At 37.2% G+C, this 15,781-nt stretch overlaps 1 protein-coding gene across 7 annotated transcripts in view; it reads right to left on the bottom strand.

The window, feature by feature from the left end:
* The window catches only part of VRK1 (VRK serine/threonine kinase 1), a 169,972-nt gene extending 155,448 nt beyond the window's left edge, over positions 1 to 14,524 (bottom strand). For 5 of the 7 annotated variants that reach the window (XR_012473812.1, XR_012473813.1, XM_074213045.1 and 2 more), the window contains exons 1-2: positions 14,418 to 14,524; positions 13,709 to 13,775 (exon numbers count right to left, since the gene is read on the bottom strand). The gene's annotated coding sequence lies outside the window, so the exon portion shown is untranslated. The remainder of the gene's footprint in view (positions 1 to 13,708; positions 13,776 to 14,417) is intronic. The other 2 variants (XM_074213042.1, XM_074213043.1) reach the window with 2 other exon arrangements.
* Positions 14,525 to 15,781: the final 1,257 nt, after the last annotated feature.

Here is a 15,781-nt window from a genome sequence, read left to right as displayed (position 1 = left end):
CTTAGCAATGGGATTATACATCTATATAGTTAAGCTTTTTTACTATTTTTATATTTATTACATTCCCTCTTCTTGGTTTTCCCAAAATTTAGTTTTCATATTCTCAAATTTTCTTAGGAAACATTCACTTTCTTCTCTAAACTTATTTATGTCCTTTCTCTAATAAGTAAATGTTGTTTTGAGTATATTGTTTGGTGAGGGCTGTTTCAATCAACCTTTTGGTTAGCCAGAAGGCTAATACCCCCTGCGATTACTATCTGGGAGGTTAAAAGACATCACCATTCCTTTCCACTTCCCAAACCATGTCTCTAGTCACTATATTAACGGGTTGTCAGTTCCTGAATTTTCTAGCCATTCTTCTAATGGGAAGTAAGATCCTGTAATGCCTTAGTAATTGTTCCATCAGGGCAGTATTATTGGGAATAAAGGTACAACAGCTTCTTCCCATCATAAAACAGGCACACTTTTCTCAGCTAGAATCAAATCTAAAGTCATCCTATTTTCCCATGCCATTCTACTGATGATATCCAGCTGTACTGCTATTCTCTAATGTAATTTATAAATATTTGCTGATTATAATATATATTTGATCCAATCTACATTTTTGTAGAATAAGAATGATTTGAATCCTAAGGCAACTTTATTCCTAGCCTTGAATTCACCAGGTACTCCTCTTGGAAGCCCTATACTATCCAGATAAATTCTTTCATCAAATAACCCATATGGTATGTTTCTTTTGCTCCTATCATTTTCCCTAGTTTGATTTGATTCCCTTTCTCAAATGCAAGGGTAAAAAGAATGGCCAAATGAACCAATGAACCCATGCAGCTCCCAGACAGGGTGAATCTTGAGGGTGTTTCCTCTGCAAAGGTATAGTCAAGGTATGTCCATTCCAGAGAAATTACCAAAGCTAACTTTAGTTACATTCCAGGTTGAATGCACAATGACAAGGTTCCCAGGTGCTGGAGTCCTTCACCCTGCTGTGAGAGGCAAGCAGAGTGATTTCTAGGAACAAAACAGGAGGGTGATATAGTTTAGTATTTCCCTTCTTTATAGGAGGAAACAAATATAACTGAGCACTGCAATTTTCCCCAGGGGTGATATTTTCAATCAGAAGGACCACATATTTGAATTCACCTTCATGTCTTCCCATGCCCACAGAAAATGGTACTATCTGGGCAGTCAAGCAATCAGTAGCATTGGCATAACAACTGCTTTTGTTCAGACTTTTTAACTATTTTACCCATTCTACCCCAGCATTAGTGTTTCTATTTCATTGTCTGCCTTAAATCCTCAGCTTTTATCACCTTTACAACCTTAGGGTTGTTCTGGATTCTAGACTGGCCACACAATTGATTTTCTCTACGTGAGTGACTTGAGCTAGTTGAGTCTGTGGGTGAGAGTGAAATTGGTGGTGAATGGATTAAAATGTCGGATTTCTTACAGAAAATATTTTAGAGGCACCCCACCCTTTCTTCTTCACCTCCTTCTTCTTGCATTTGGGCAAATGTTTCATTTACATCCTGTTTATCCCCCCCTTTGCTCCAACCCACCTGCATTAGGTACTGTGGGCAAACATGTTTCATGCTTAGGTTGTAAGATCACATCCTCAGCCAATGAGGATAAAGATCAGCAGTGGGCAGAAGCTGTGTCAGGGACCCTATATAGTGCCCTCACTACTTGTACTCGCTGCCTCCTTTAAGTTGCTTATTCAGTGAAGGTGATATCCACTTCTCCTGAGAAATGAATATAACCTTTCATTTTTCACCTAGAAACATCTCCAAGTTTTAATTTTGGTAAGAGTTGGCTCCCGTGCCAGGCAGTGGGCACACCATTTGTATGCAGAACCTTCCTACAGGGTCCCCTGCCTGTCACATCTGTCACATCTGCTTCCATTCCAAAAGATTTACCTTTTTCAAAATTAATTCTTTTTTATTGTTAATTATTTGAGGATTACATTCCAAAAACCTTACAATCAGGAGGGGTAAAGCCTCAGTTCAGGTTTATCTTTTCCTTTAAATTCCTGGGTAGGGGTGTATGTCCAGCCTTTATATTGAGTTCTCTACAAAACTTGACCCCAAGTTTGACATGAGGGCCCCACAAACACAGTATTCCACACATCTGCATATATTTATCTATATCACTTAGATGTCTTGATCTTCTGACTCCCAGATTCAATTACTTGGCAAGCATCAAACTGTACTGTCTGAGGTTCCTGGGTTTCAGTAAAATTTAATCAAAGTTTTACCCTAGTATTAGTATACTAGGAACACTCATATTTTCTGTTGTCCTCTTCATCACAGGCTATGCCCTTCCTGATCTGTAAAAAGTTTAATATTAAGAGGTGGTATCCCCACCTACTCAGTATTAATTTCATTCTTAGGTCTTCCGCAAATCAAGTTGAGGGAGGCAAACTTACAGTAAGATTATTAGAAATGAGGTCTCCAGGAGGGACGGGAATTCAGGGAAGCCTGGAGGGATTTGCATGAACTGATGCTGAGTGAGATGACCAGAACTAGAAAAACACTGTACACCCTAAGAGCAACATGGGGGCGATGACCAACCTTGATGGACATGCTCATTCCATCAGTGCAACAATCAGAGACAATGTGGGACTGTCTGCAATGGAGAATACCATCTGTATCCAGAGAAAAAACTGTGGCATTTGAACAAAGACCAAGGACTATTACCTTTAATTTAGGGGAAAAAAACTGATATTTTATTGTCTGATCTTGCTATCTCTTTTACTCTATGTTTCTTCCTTAAGGATATGAATTTCTCTCATCACATTCAATTTGGATCAATGTATACTATGGAAACAATGTAAAGATTGACAAATTGCCTTCTGTGGGGGGTGGGGAGAGGGAAATAAGATTAGAGGAAAAATCATAAAACTCAAAATAAATAAAATCTTTTTTAAAAAAAAAGTGAGGTCTCTATCCAGAAGAATTCTTCCCCTTTGGGTTTTATAAAGGGAATAATATTTCTTTCATTGGATCAAAGTTTTGTCACAAAGCCCAAAGAAGAGAATTACAATTAATAATATCAACAATAAACCTAAAATAAAAATGTAGAATAAAAGCAAACCTAAAATAAAACAGTCCAAATTCATCAGTAATTTCAAGCTATTGTCTTCATAATGTGAGCATCCAAGATGAGTTTTATCTTCAAATTCCCGTGCTGAAGGGTCAAGTCTGACTTGCCAAAGTTCCTAACAAGTCCCTTGATCCTGGTATAGTAAGTCCAATGCTTTCCGGCCTTCCAAACAGCAGACTCTGTGGTAAGAAATACCTAGTAAGGACCTTCCAACTCAGGTTGCAATTTCATCCCTCTCCAAGACTTGATCAAGACCCAGTACCCTGTATCTATCTTATGTATAGTAAATTCCAGTGATGGAGTCTGAGTCAACAACCCCTTTCTCCTAAGACTACAGAGAGAAGAGGACAAAGCCGACAATATAATCCTTCAAAAACCTGTCCTTTATTTCCACCATTGGAATGTACCCAGTCACCCCTAAATAAGGTAGAACAAATAACATTTCAAAAGGAGATAATCCTAAACCTTTCCCCAGGGCAGTTCTAACTCTCAAAAAAGCAATGGGTAAGCTCTTGGTCCAGGGAAATTTGGTTCCTAACACTAGTTTAAACAAGTGTCTCTTTAAGGCCTGATTCATATAGTCGACCCTTCCTGACAATGGAAGATGCCAGGGGGTATGGAAATACCAGAATATTCCCAAATGTTCCATCACTCTGCAAAACTCTGTAAGTGAAGTGATTACCACCGTCAGAATCTCTATTTTCTATCAGATCATATCAAGGGATGATCTGTTTTAAGATCACTTGGACATACCACAGGCAATCACCACTGGGATAGGCCTCAAACCACCCTGCTGTTAGGTGATCAACTGTGACTGGAACATATTTTAGTTTACCTACTTTTGTTTTGGCACTTCAGTCAACCTGGATCAGAGAGAAATGATCTCTTTCATAATTTGCTTACTTAACATTTCTCCCCGATCCGGTAATAGCCATCAACCTTCTTCTATTTCTATCAACCCTAGTTCTATCAGATCTTTCTCTTGGTCAGTGAAAATCAACACTGCATTTACTTTAGGAACTAAAGGGGACAGAGACACTTCCTTAGCCATTTAATCAGTTAATCTATTACTTTAGGCCTCAAATGAGTTTTCCTTCTGGTGCCCATTCACATACTACTGCAGTTTCATTTGGTAAAAACAAACTTGTTAACATCTGCTTGGGGGCAACTAGGTGGTGCAATGGATAGAGCATTGGCCCTGGAGTCAGGAGCACCTGAGTTCAAATTCAGCCTCAGACATATAATCATTACCTAGCTGTGTGGCCTTGGGCAAGCCACTTAACCCCATTTACCTTGTAAAAACCTAAAAAAAAAAAATCTGCTTTACCTGCTTTACTCCATGTATTAATTAATAAAGGAAACCATTATTATTATTATTAATCAGTCCTTTTAATCCCAAATATGTGAATCACCCCATAGGCATATTTAGAGTAAGTGCAAATGGTTCCCTCTTTTATACTAAATAATTTTAAAACCTGATTTAAAGTATATAGTTCGCAGGTTTGGGTTAACTAGTTGTTTGGTAAACTATCCAATTCTTCTAGTGAATTTCTATCTCCACCCACTATATCATATCCATTGAGTCTTTTCCCTTCACTTCCTCCACAGGACTCATCAATGAACAGACGACACTTTTTGTGAAGTGGAGTGACTCTTAAATCTGGGCTGCCCTTGTCTGATATTCAATAATATCTAAACAATTATGTTCATGATCTTCATTCTGGGTTCCACCTCTTCATAGGGAGATGGCCCAGCTCAGGCAAAAGTCAGTGATAAGCACAAGATCATCCTTTTCCATTAAGACTCATATTTTAGGATCTGAGAGTTAACTACCTTCCAATTCTTTGGTTTAAAACTGTTCTAACTTGAAGCATTGTACTATCAAAGTGCTTCCAAAGGTTAATTTTCTACTCTTTTCACATAATATGACAGTGACTGCCATTGTTTGTATACTCTGGCCAATTCCTTGAGACTGGATCTAGTAATTTTGATAAGATAGTCACTGGCTTTCGTTATCATCCCCAGTTCTGAGTAAGGAATCCTAGTGCCATTCACATGTCTACTATTAGTAATAGATGAAATGGTTCCTCCAGTGAGGGGAGGACTAATATGGAAGTTAAATTAGACCTTGTTTTAATTTCTTAATGGATTCCTTCTCCTCTTGGGTCCATGGGAGCATGTTCGATTCTTGTCCTGGCGATTGGAGATAGTTTCTTAGTCTTCTGGGCATAAGAATCGATCCATAACCTACCATATCCGGTCAGACTTACAAATTTCCTAAACTCCCTCTTACTCTTTGAAAGAGGAAGGTGAACTATTCCTCTGACTCTTCCTGGATTAATTCTCCTCTGTCCTTTACCAAGTAAGTGGTCTAAATACTTCTTTCTCAGTATATTATAGTTTGCTTTTAAATACTCTCAATTCTTGCTCCTTAGAAAGTTCAATAGTGCTGCCACCACCTTCTTCCTTTTCCTCCCAAAGGTCCAGAAAATCATCCATCTATTGAAACAATGCAATTCCCAGAGGATGGGGAAAATTTTCCAGTACTTGTTCTAATACTTGAACAAATACATTAGGAGACTCTGTGAAGCCTTGAGAGAGAACAATCCACCTAAATTGAGGTTTATACCCACTAAGGGGATTTTCTCCTTCAAAAGCAAACAAGTTCCTACTTTTTTGTGCTGGGGCAGCCCCAAGAGGCATCCTTCAAATCAACTACACTGGAACCATCCAAGATCAAATGCAATTTTGCTAAGTAAGGTATAAGGATTGAGTACTACTGGATGCCTGATTAATACTATTTTGAGAACCCTGAGATCTTGAACTGTTTGGTATATCCTGTCAGGTTTTCCGACTGGCAAAATAGGAGTATTAAAAGGGGACACACCATAGTTCAGGGGGTCCTCTTTTATTAGATTGTCTATTACTGATTGTAGTCTCTTTCGTCCCATAAGGGAAATAAGATATTGTTTCAAAAGTACTACTTCTCCATCCTTTCTAAGGATTATCCTTAGTGGGAAAATTTTCAATCTACTCTATTCCCCTCTCCTTTACCCAGACAACTAGATTTATTTGTTTCTCATCCTCCTCAGTGAGGTCCTCCATGGCTGTCCTCACGGTAACCATAACTAGTTTGACCTGCACTATTAATTTCAGATCATAATGTACTATTAAATCTCTTCTTAACAGATTGCTTCTTGCCTCAGGAATATAAAATAATTTTTCTTTTATTTGTTCAATATCCATCATGAGAATGAGGGGTTCAAATATTAGAACTTGAAATCCTTCCTCTTTAACCCCCCAATACTATTAGGTTCTGATCAGAAAATTTTATCCCTTTCAGGCTTAAAGCTCAAAGAAGACAGAGTGACCCAAAGGATTCCTGGTAGAATGTGCTATCATAGAACCCTGGACCTTCCTATTCATCTTCATCAAAGGTACTCTTTTGTTTTATCTCAGAACATTCCCATTTTATGTGAACACATGATTAACATCCAGGGGAGCTTGAAAGATAGGATCAGGTTTGGCCCCTTTCCTGCTTTTACATCCCTCCCATCATACCTCCTCTTCCCTTTTTTCCAATACCCCCTCACACCCTTCCTGTCACTGGTTCCATTCTCTTTTTTAATCATTTCTTCATGGCCACTACCAGGATCATCATAACCTTAGTTTTCTGCTTCTGTTTCTTCTCTTCCCTTTTCACAAATACTTTCTGTGACTCTCCTAGTAATTTCTCTAAGGGTTTCTTACTCCATCCATCTTTGTTCTGAATTTTCTTTGAATAACAGGATAACCTTTGGTAACAAAATTTATCTTTAGGAGGTCCTAAGCTACTTGAGAGTTGGAATTCATGCCCAAATACTTCCTCATTTAGTTTCTTAGTCTTTATAGAAATGCTGACAGAGTCTCATCTTTTTCTTGCTGTTTCTCAAAAGCCTTTGAAAAGTTTTGAGATTTGGGAGTGATTTCCTTTAATCATTAAATTCCTTAAGTCTCTCATATTCCCTTAGTTGTCCGAATTATTATTGTCCCAGTTGAGGGACAATATTTACAAATTTCCTAAGCTCCCTCTTACTCAAGAGGAAGGTGAACTATTCCCTTGACTATTCCTGGAGTATTGGGAAACTTTTGTTCAGCTGTCATCACCCCCAGGTCAGAGGGATATTGTTTTTCCCATTCCCTCATGGCTACCCTTCTTATACCCCTTTCTTCCCCTATGAATAGAATTTCCATTATGGCCATCATTTTCAATGCTATAGAAAAGCTGAGTCCTAAAAATTGACCTAACTGCTCAGATAGTCCTACTGGATGCTAATAAGGAGTTTTAGTTCTTTTTTTAAAATTCCTTAGAGTAGAGTAAGGATAATAATGGATATCAAGACTTTTTTTGTCCCTTTATTTGATTCTATTTCTCTGGTCTGTGGTCTTAAAAAAGCATAGCTGGTTATCATTCCCATCTTTCCAGCAGGAAGCATAATCTGATTCTTCATGCAAAAAGAGGTTTCTTTTCATTTACATAAACATTCAAGGCTTGACATGGTCAATTTTCACTTATCCCATATTAAGGTCAAAAAACAGAGGAATGTTTTGTTTTGGCCATATGGAACATCAAACAATATTTTAACATTTTCTTTTCATTCTTCCTTTTAGCACAATCTGTATCATCATACCATCCTCCCTAAAAGAATTTCCAGGGACTTCCTCACCATTCTCTAGAGCCTTAAAATTTCTTTTCCCCATCTAAGTTCTTAGCTAGGATTCTTATCCACTGCTGTCTCTCACTTCATCCTTCTACAACTGTGTACCTTGCAGGATCAACAGATCCAAACTCCACACTCACTTCATATCAAGTATGTCTCAATCACACAGACATACAAAAAAACCTTTCTTATACACACACACACACACACACACACACACATAAAATACCCAAACTGACAGAAAACCAGATAGAGATTTTAAATAACCCATTATCAGAAAAGGAAATAGAACAGACATTAAAAGAATAAAGAAAAGACTACTCATCATCACGACAGAGAGGAATTCTGTCAAACTTTTAAGGAACAATTGCTACAATTACTACACAATTATTCTCTAAAATTGAGAGAGATTTAAAAAAAAATCACCCCTTCAGATTCCTTAAGTAAGACAAAAATGGTTCTAATCCCTAAACCAAAGCACAGAAGAGGCAAACAAAGATCAATATCATTGATGAATAATAATTTACAACTTTTAAATAAAATCTTGTTAACAAGATTATCATGATTTATTTAAAAAAAATCACTCATTATTACCAAATTAGATTTATCATGGCAGCTGGTATAATATTGGGAAAATAATCATCAAAATTAATTTGTTTAAAATAAAACATCCAAACTTACATAATATTGCGATATAATGCAGAAAGTCTTTGACAAAATATAACACTCATTTTTATGCTAAAAAACTAAGCTGGCAAAGAGGGACCTTTTATTTTGAATAATATTAAAGATATCTAAATCGAAAAACCAAAGGGATACACTAGAACCTTTTCCAATAAATATAGTAGTAAAACAAGTATGCCCACACTCTGAACCATTATTTGAAATAGTTTTTAAAATGCTGGCAAATAGCAATAAGACAAGAGAAAAAGATTATAGATATAAAATAAAAAGGAAATAAAAGTATCCCTATTTGTTGTTGATATGGTAGTTTATTTGGAAAATCCTTAAGAAATCGACAAAGCCGGAGTAGCTAGGTAGGAACAGTGACTCATCGGCCCTAGAATCAGGAGTTGAGTTCAAACCTGGTTTCAGGCACTTAATAATTACCTAGCTGTGTGAATTTGGACAAGTTACTTAACTCCATTGTCTTGAGAAAACCAAAAAAAAAAAAAAAAATCAGCAAAGTTAAGATAGATAAATAAATCCTCAAATAAATAAATCCTTAAAAATCAATTACATTTTTATGCAATAATGACAAAATTCAAGAAACTAGAGAAAGAAAAATCCCATTCCAAGTAACAATAGAATTGATAAATTATCTGGGGACCAATCTATCAAAACATGCAAAAGTTTTGTAGAGATTCAAGTAGAAATCTATACAAAATTCATTTGGAAAAATAATAAAATATCAAAGGAAATTATGAAAAGACTTTGGAACAAAGGGAGATCAGAACTTCCATAACTCACACTATATTACAAAGAAGTAGTCATCAAGACCATCTGATATTGGTTAAAAAATAAAGGTAGACTGATGAAAAAGATTAGGACAAGGGTAAAATAGATACAAGGGCACTCAATAATTCAATGTTCAATAAATCGGAAAACATAAAAACTCAATTAAGAATTCCCTATTTGATTAAAAAATAAACTGCTAGAATAACTGGGAAGTAATGTGGCAGAAATTATACTTAGAGTATATACTTTATACCATACTCCTCAATGTATTCTAAATAGATTAAAATTAAAGAACATACTAGGTGGCATAGTAGATAAGAGTAATTGGTCTGAGAGTCAGGAAGATTCATCTCCACAAGTTCAAATCTGGCCTCAGACTACTAGCTGTGTGATCCTGACCAAGTCACTTGCGTGCCTCAGCTTCCTCATCTATAAAAATGAGCTGGAGAAGGAAATGGCAAACTACAAGAAGAAGATAACTGGAATATTACTGTATTATAAGAAATGATGAATATGATGAATACAAAAAAGCATAGAAATATCTGCATACAAAAAAGCATAGAAATATCTGCATAAACAGATGCAGGGTAAAACAATGTAAAAGAAAAAAAAAGACCCATGAAGAAAAATTAAAACTGCAAAATTATGCATAATAGGAAGTCATTATTCTATAAACCTTTATCAGTAAAAACCTGAGTGCTGCTAAACTACAATAGTTATCTGTTACACCAAATTAAAAAATCCAGTCAAAATTACTTTGAAAGACAGACAACACACTACCTGAAGATTGTGCTTCTTGGTATAAAGTCTTTTCAGTTGTATCTGACTCTTCATGACTCCAGTTTCCTTGACAAAGATACTGAAGTGTTTTGCCATTTCCTTCTTCAGTTCTCATCTTCAGATAAGAAAACTGAGGCAAACAGTGTTAAAGTGACTTGCCCAGGGTCTCACAGACAGTAAGTATCTGAGGTCAAATTCGAACTCAGGAAGACCCATCTTCCTGACTCCAGACCTGGTGGTGTTCTCTCACTGAAGTCATTAATTGGTGGCTCCTGCTACTATCTAATAGTTTCTTTAGCTAACAGATACTACCATATCTACCTAGACACTATTTTACTAAATGCCCTAAATAGGAAACATGAGTAACATGTACCCAAACTGAACAGTAAAACAGTAAAAATATTTATAAAATACTAAATGCCTTAATTTCCCTCTTTAAAACCACAAATTTTAATTACTTTCTAAAGTAGCAAGACTAAAAAATGCAATATAATACAAGGTAATATGGTGTAGCTTGAAAATCAGTGCCAAAATCTAGGTCATTCTAAACATTTCCACTCTGAGAAACTATTGCAGCTATGCCCAAACTAGCTCCTGCTCACAAACCTAGTGCCTCTAGGATGAAATGCCAGATCCTAAATTTATCATTTAAATTCCTTCACAATCTGGCGTATGTTTCCAAGATTATTTCACATTACACACTGCCCTTTATAGACTACTTTCTGGTCATAGTGGCCTACATGCTATTCTCAGAATTTAGTTCTCCCGTATCCCACTTCTGGGCCCCTTCACAGGCTTGTTTCTCCCAAAACTGTAAAATTCATCTCTACTTGGAATCAATACCTTCCTTCAAGGCACAGTGTTTATGCCACCTCCTATGGGAAGTTTCTTTCCATAAATGTTTGCTGATTGATTCATTTCCAGGTCAGGTATGCTCCCTCTCTTCTGTTTTTTAAATTAGCATGTATATACTTATCTGTTTTTATGTTTTATTCTCCCATTTGAATCTTAAGATTCTTGAAGATAAGAACTAATACTCATTTTCTTTATATCTCTTGCTCCTAGTATGCAAACTTATACAGAGTTGGGGCTTAATATATCCTTGTTGGATGTAATTACGAATGAATGACTAATATCTTCAGGATTTTCCATTCAATCTTTCATAACAAGCCTCCAAACTTGTCTCATGAAAAAAGTGGGGAAAATAGGAATAAACCCATATGTGCATCCTGGGGAAGAAATTTTTTTAAAAATCATTTTGAATGGAATCCAACCAGGATAAAATACAAGATAATCGTATCATGTTCCTTATAGCTACTTTCTTTAAGATAATACAAGATCACCTTAGTTTTTCATTGTAGGCACTTTTTTGGCTGTTATGTTATTGATTTTTACTGAAAACCCCCAAATCTTTTTCCAAAAAGTGGCTACCATAACATACCTCAATCAACTTGGGTTTAGAAAGGTAAGTTTTTTAATCCAAATGTAGCTCTATTAAATTTCATTTTAGTTTGACTGAAAAAAAATTAAAGAAAAAATCTTCTGAAGTGGATGAGTGCTACCAGTTCCTGAGGTAGGAATAAAAAGTTAATGTTGAAAATATCTATCTGCTAGATTCAGAATAATCAAAATTTAACTAAATAAAATAAATCTGTAAATTACTTAAAAATAGAAACTTTTTACAGGATTTAGACATAAAGGGTGACAGCACAGATCAAACTAATAGACCAAGAAATATTCTATCTATCAGATCTATGGAAAGGGGATAAATTTATGATCAAACAAGAAATAGAATACATTATAAACTTCCAGATGAATGATTTTGACTATTTTAAATTAAAAAGTTTTTACACTAGTAAAATCAATGCTGCCAAAATCAGAAGGAAAGCAAAAAGCTGGGAAACAATCTTCACAACTAGGAATACTAATAAAGGTCTAATTTCTAAAATGTACAGAGAATTGTATCAAATTTAAGATTACAAGTCATTCCTCAATTGATAAATGGTCATAGGATATGAATAGACAGCTCTCAAATGAAGAAATCAAAACTACATACAATCATATGAAAAAATGCTCCACATCATTATTGATTAAAACAACTCTGAAATATCACCTCAAACCCAACAAACTGCTAAGATGAGAAAAAGGGAAACTGATCAATGTTGAAGAGGTTGTGGGAGGATTGAGACATTAATGCATTGCTGGTGGAGTTGTAAAATGATCCAACTATTCTGGAGAGAAATATGGAACTATGCTCAAAGAGTAATAAAAATGTTCATTCCCTTGACCCAGCAATTCCAATCCTAGGCCTATATCCACAAAATTAGAGGGGGGGCTAGGAGGCGCAGTGGATAAAGCACCGGCCCTGGAGTCAAGAGTACCTGGGTTCAAATCCGGTCTCAGACACTTAATAATTGCCTAGCTGTGTGGCCTTGGGCAAGCCACTTAACCCCATTTGCCTTGCAAAAAAAAAAAAAAAACCTAAAAAAATCATAAAAAATGAGAAAAGTTCCATATGTTCCAAAATATTCATAGCAGCTCTTTTTTGTAGTGGCAAAGAATTGGAAATTGGGGGGATGCCCATCAATTGGGGAATGGCTAAACAAGTTATGGTACATCAATACCATAGAATATTATTGTTCTGTAAGAAACCATAAATGATCGAATTCTAGAGAAGCATGGAATGAGTTACAGGAACTGATGCTGAATGAAGGAAGCAGACCCAAGAGAGTGACATCAACAACATGTGAGATGATCAATCCTGATGGAAGCAGCTCCTCTCAGCAGTTCAGAAAGCTAGGACAAATGTATTAGACCACCTATGGACAAAGCTATCCCCACCCAGAGGGAGAAAAACAAAACAAAAAAAAAAAATCTTCACAACCTGAAGAATACTTTATAAAAAATATCTCTTGCATCTCTTTCCCTTAATCCTAATTTCTCATATTGAAAATGACTACTCTGCAAACATATATATCACAAATATGTATGTAGAATGTTAACATGACTATTTGCCACTGAGGGGAGTGCAGTGGAAAGGGAGGATGGAAGGAAATTTTTGTAACTTAAAAATATACAGATACATATAGACAAATGCTGAACGACTTTCATAATATGTATTTGTAAAAATAAGATATCAATAAAAATAGAGCAAAACAATAATATAACAATAATAACTTTGCATTTATACAAGGTTTACACAGTGCTTTCCTTATACACAACTCCCCTATCAAGGCTGCCATCTTTGCAGAATGAGGATATTATCTCTAAAAATGACATTCTCATTTATATAACAATAATGACTACTTTTCAAATTATCATGTGGGTGTGTGTGGGTGTATGTACGTGTATAAAATCTGCCCATTTGAACCTTAGGTTCTGGAGCAAAAACTATTATTTTCTTTATATTTCCAGCCCAAGAACACTAACTTACAAAGAGAAGATGCTTAATAAATGCTTACTGTATTTGATTAAATCGAATGACAAATATCTTCAGGATTAGATCAAAAGCACTCTACAAACTTACCCCTTATTACTTTTTTTTTATTGTCCTGTCAGATCCTTTGTCATCTCACTTGGAAATTTCCTGGCAAAAGTACTGGAGTGCTTTGCTATTTCCTTCTCCAGCTCATTTTACAGATGAGGAAACTGAGGCAAACAGGTTAATGACTTACCCAGGGTCACACTGCTAAGAGTTCTTCCCAACTTCAGGCCTAGTATTGTATCCACTGAGCCACCTGGCTGCCAAAACAGCATGAATAAGTAGTAATATTACTACTAAGTAGCATCTCTACTTACAACAATTATGACTTCTATTTCTAGGATGCTTTGAGATATACTAAGTGCTCTCCTCTAAGCAACGCAAATCTGAAGCTGGTTATGACCAAACAGCTAAATCCGAGGAAACTGCCTCAAACGCAGGTGAAACGACCCGGCCAAGAAGTGTTCACAAGACAGATGGGAACACAGGTCTTCCAGATGCCAAGCCCAGCTGTGTCTGTGTGTCTGTGGTCTCCCTCTCCACTACATCACCTTGCCTCAGAAGAGGGCAGGATGAGTCTCTACCTTCTAACTAGGATCCGGGCGCAGCCAACGGGCCCACAATGCCAGGAGGCGAGGGGATGGATGGAGCTGCCACCCTCCGCACCTCTGGCTGAGTCTGGGAGTTAGAGGAGAGAGAAGGCTCAGCATCCGGGCACCAGAAAAAGACGCCAATAAACCCGGGCACGGGAAGCTTCGGCCGACCTAGGATGGACGCGGCGGGCAACTCTCTCCCCAGCTCCCCTCGAGTGTGAGAGAGCCTCGGCCTCCGAGCCCGCCCGAGGGTCCCCACTCCTAGTCCTGTGGCTCCCCAAGACCCCACGGCCCCGTAGCTTCTCCCACCTGAAACCGCAACGCGGGAGACTCCTTCCTAGAACGAACTTCCCGCCGCTTTCGCCGACTCCGGATTCCCCGAGCACCTCCCGCCACAGCCGCACTACGCAATATCCTCGTTTTCCATTGGCTACTGAAAAGGCCGACTTGATAGAATTGGTCCCTGCTCTTCTTCCACCGTCCCCTTTAGGCATTCTGGGATTTGTAGTTCTGGAGCTTCCGAGCTGCGCCCCCAGTTGCATGCTGGGATTGAGCCTCCTGGGAAATGTAGTTTAACATTGTCTGGAAGGGATCGGATTGGATGATTGCTTCTAACTCTTAAATGTTCAGATACTGTGGTGATATCCGTCGTTTTAATGCAACAAATGTTTTCTGGAAAAGCTGAATGTAAATCTGTAGAAATGCCTTCTTGCTTTCAAGGAATTTCCTGCTCGCCAACTCAGAATACATCCTCCTCCATGTAATCTTCCCTGCCCCACCCCCACAACACCCTCAGATGAAAGTCATCTATCTATCCATCCTCATATTTCACCTACTTCTTTGCCTGAACCTGGAGTCCGAGAACCTGGGCTCACCTTCTAACCACTCGCCTCACTCTACTTGATATTATTGTTATTCAGTCTTCTGACTCTGCATGCCCCCATGGACCATAACTTCAGACCCTTCTATCCTCAGCCAACCTTTGAAGTCTGTCAAGTTCATGTTTGCTGTTTCCATGACACTATAAATAACCATCTTATCCTCTGTCGCCCCCTTTTCTTTTTGCCTTCTATCTTTTCCAACATCAGAGTCTTTTCCAAAGAATCCTATCTTCTCATCTATGGCCAAAGTATTTAAATCTCAGCATCACTATTTGACCTTCCAGTGAATAGACAGAATGAATTGCTTAATTTGACCTCCTTGCTGTTCGAGGGATTCTCAAAAGTCGTCTCCGACCCCACAAATTGAAAGCATCAGTTCTGCTGGGCTCAGCTTTTCTTAGAGCCCAAGACTCCCAGGCATACATTACTAGTGGAAAATTTATTGTATTATTAATTATATTATAAGCTACTTAAGAACAGGATCTGTCCCATCCTATCTTCCTATTTCGAGTCCTAACATAATGTTTTGCACATAATAAGTGGTTAATAAATGTTTGTTGAATAAGTAAATGTAGACTTAATATAATATATAATAAATATATGCTTAAAGAATAATAATTATGATGATCCATATTAATAAAACACTTCCTCATCTCTGCCTCCTCCCTCCCTGTCCTTTCTTCTACAAGGAGCCTTTTCCAAACCTAATTTAATCTGAGTTTCTTCCTTCAGGGATTATCCAAAATTTATGCTATAAGGATCTAGAAATAAAAATCCTGGAGATGATTTCAG

This window comes from Macrotis lagotis, chromosome 1 (genome assembly GCF_037893015.1).
Source record: "Macrotis lagotis isolate mMagLag1 chromosome 1, bilby.v1.9.chrom.fasta, whole genome shotgun sequence".
NCBI classification, from domain to species: Eukaryota; Metazoa; Chordata; class Mammalia; order Peramelemorphia; family Peramelidae; genus Macrotis; species Macrotis lagotis.
The sequence above is the reverse complement of the archived record's forward strand: the minus strand, read 5'-3'. Positions and strand labels throughout refer to the sequence as shown.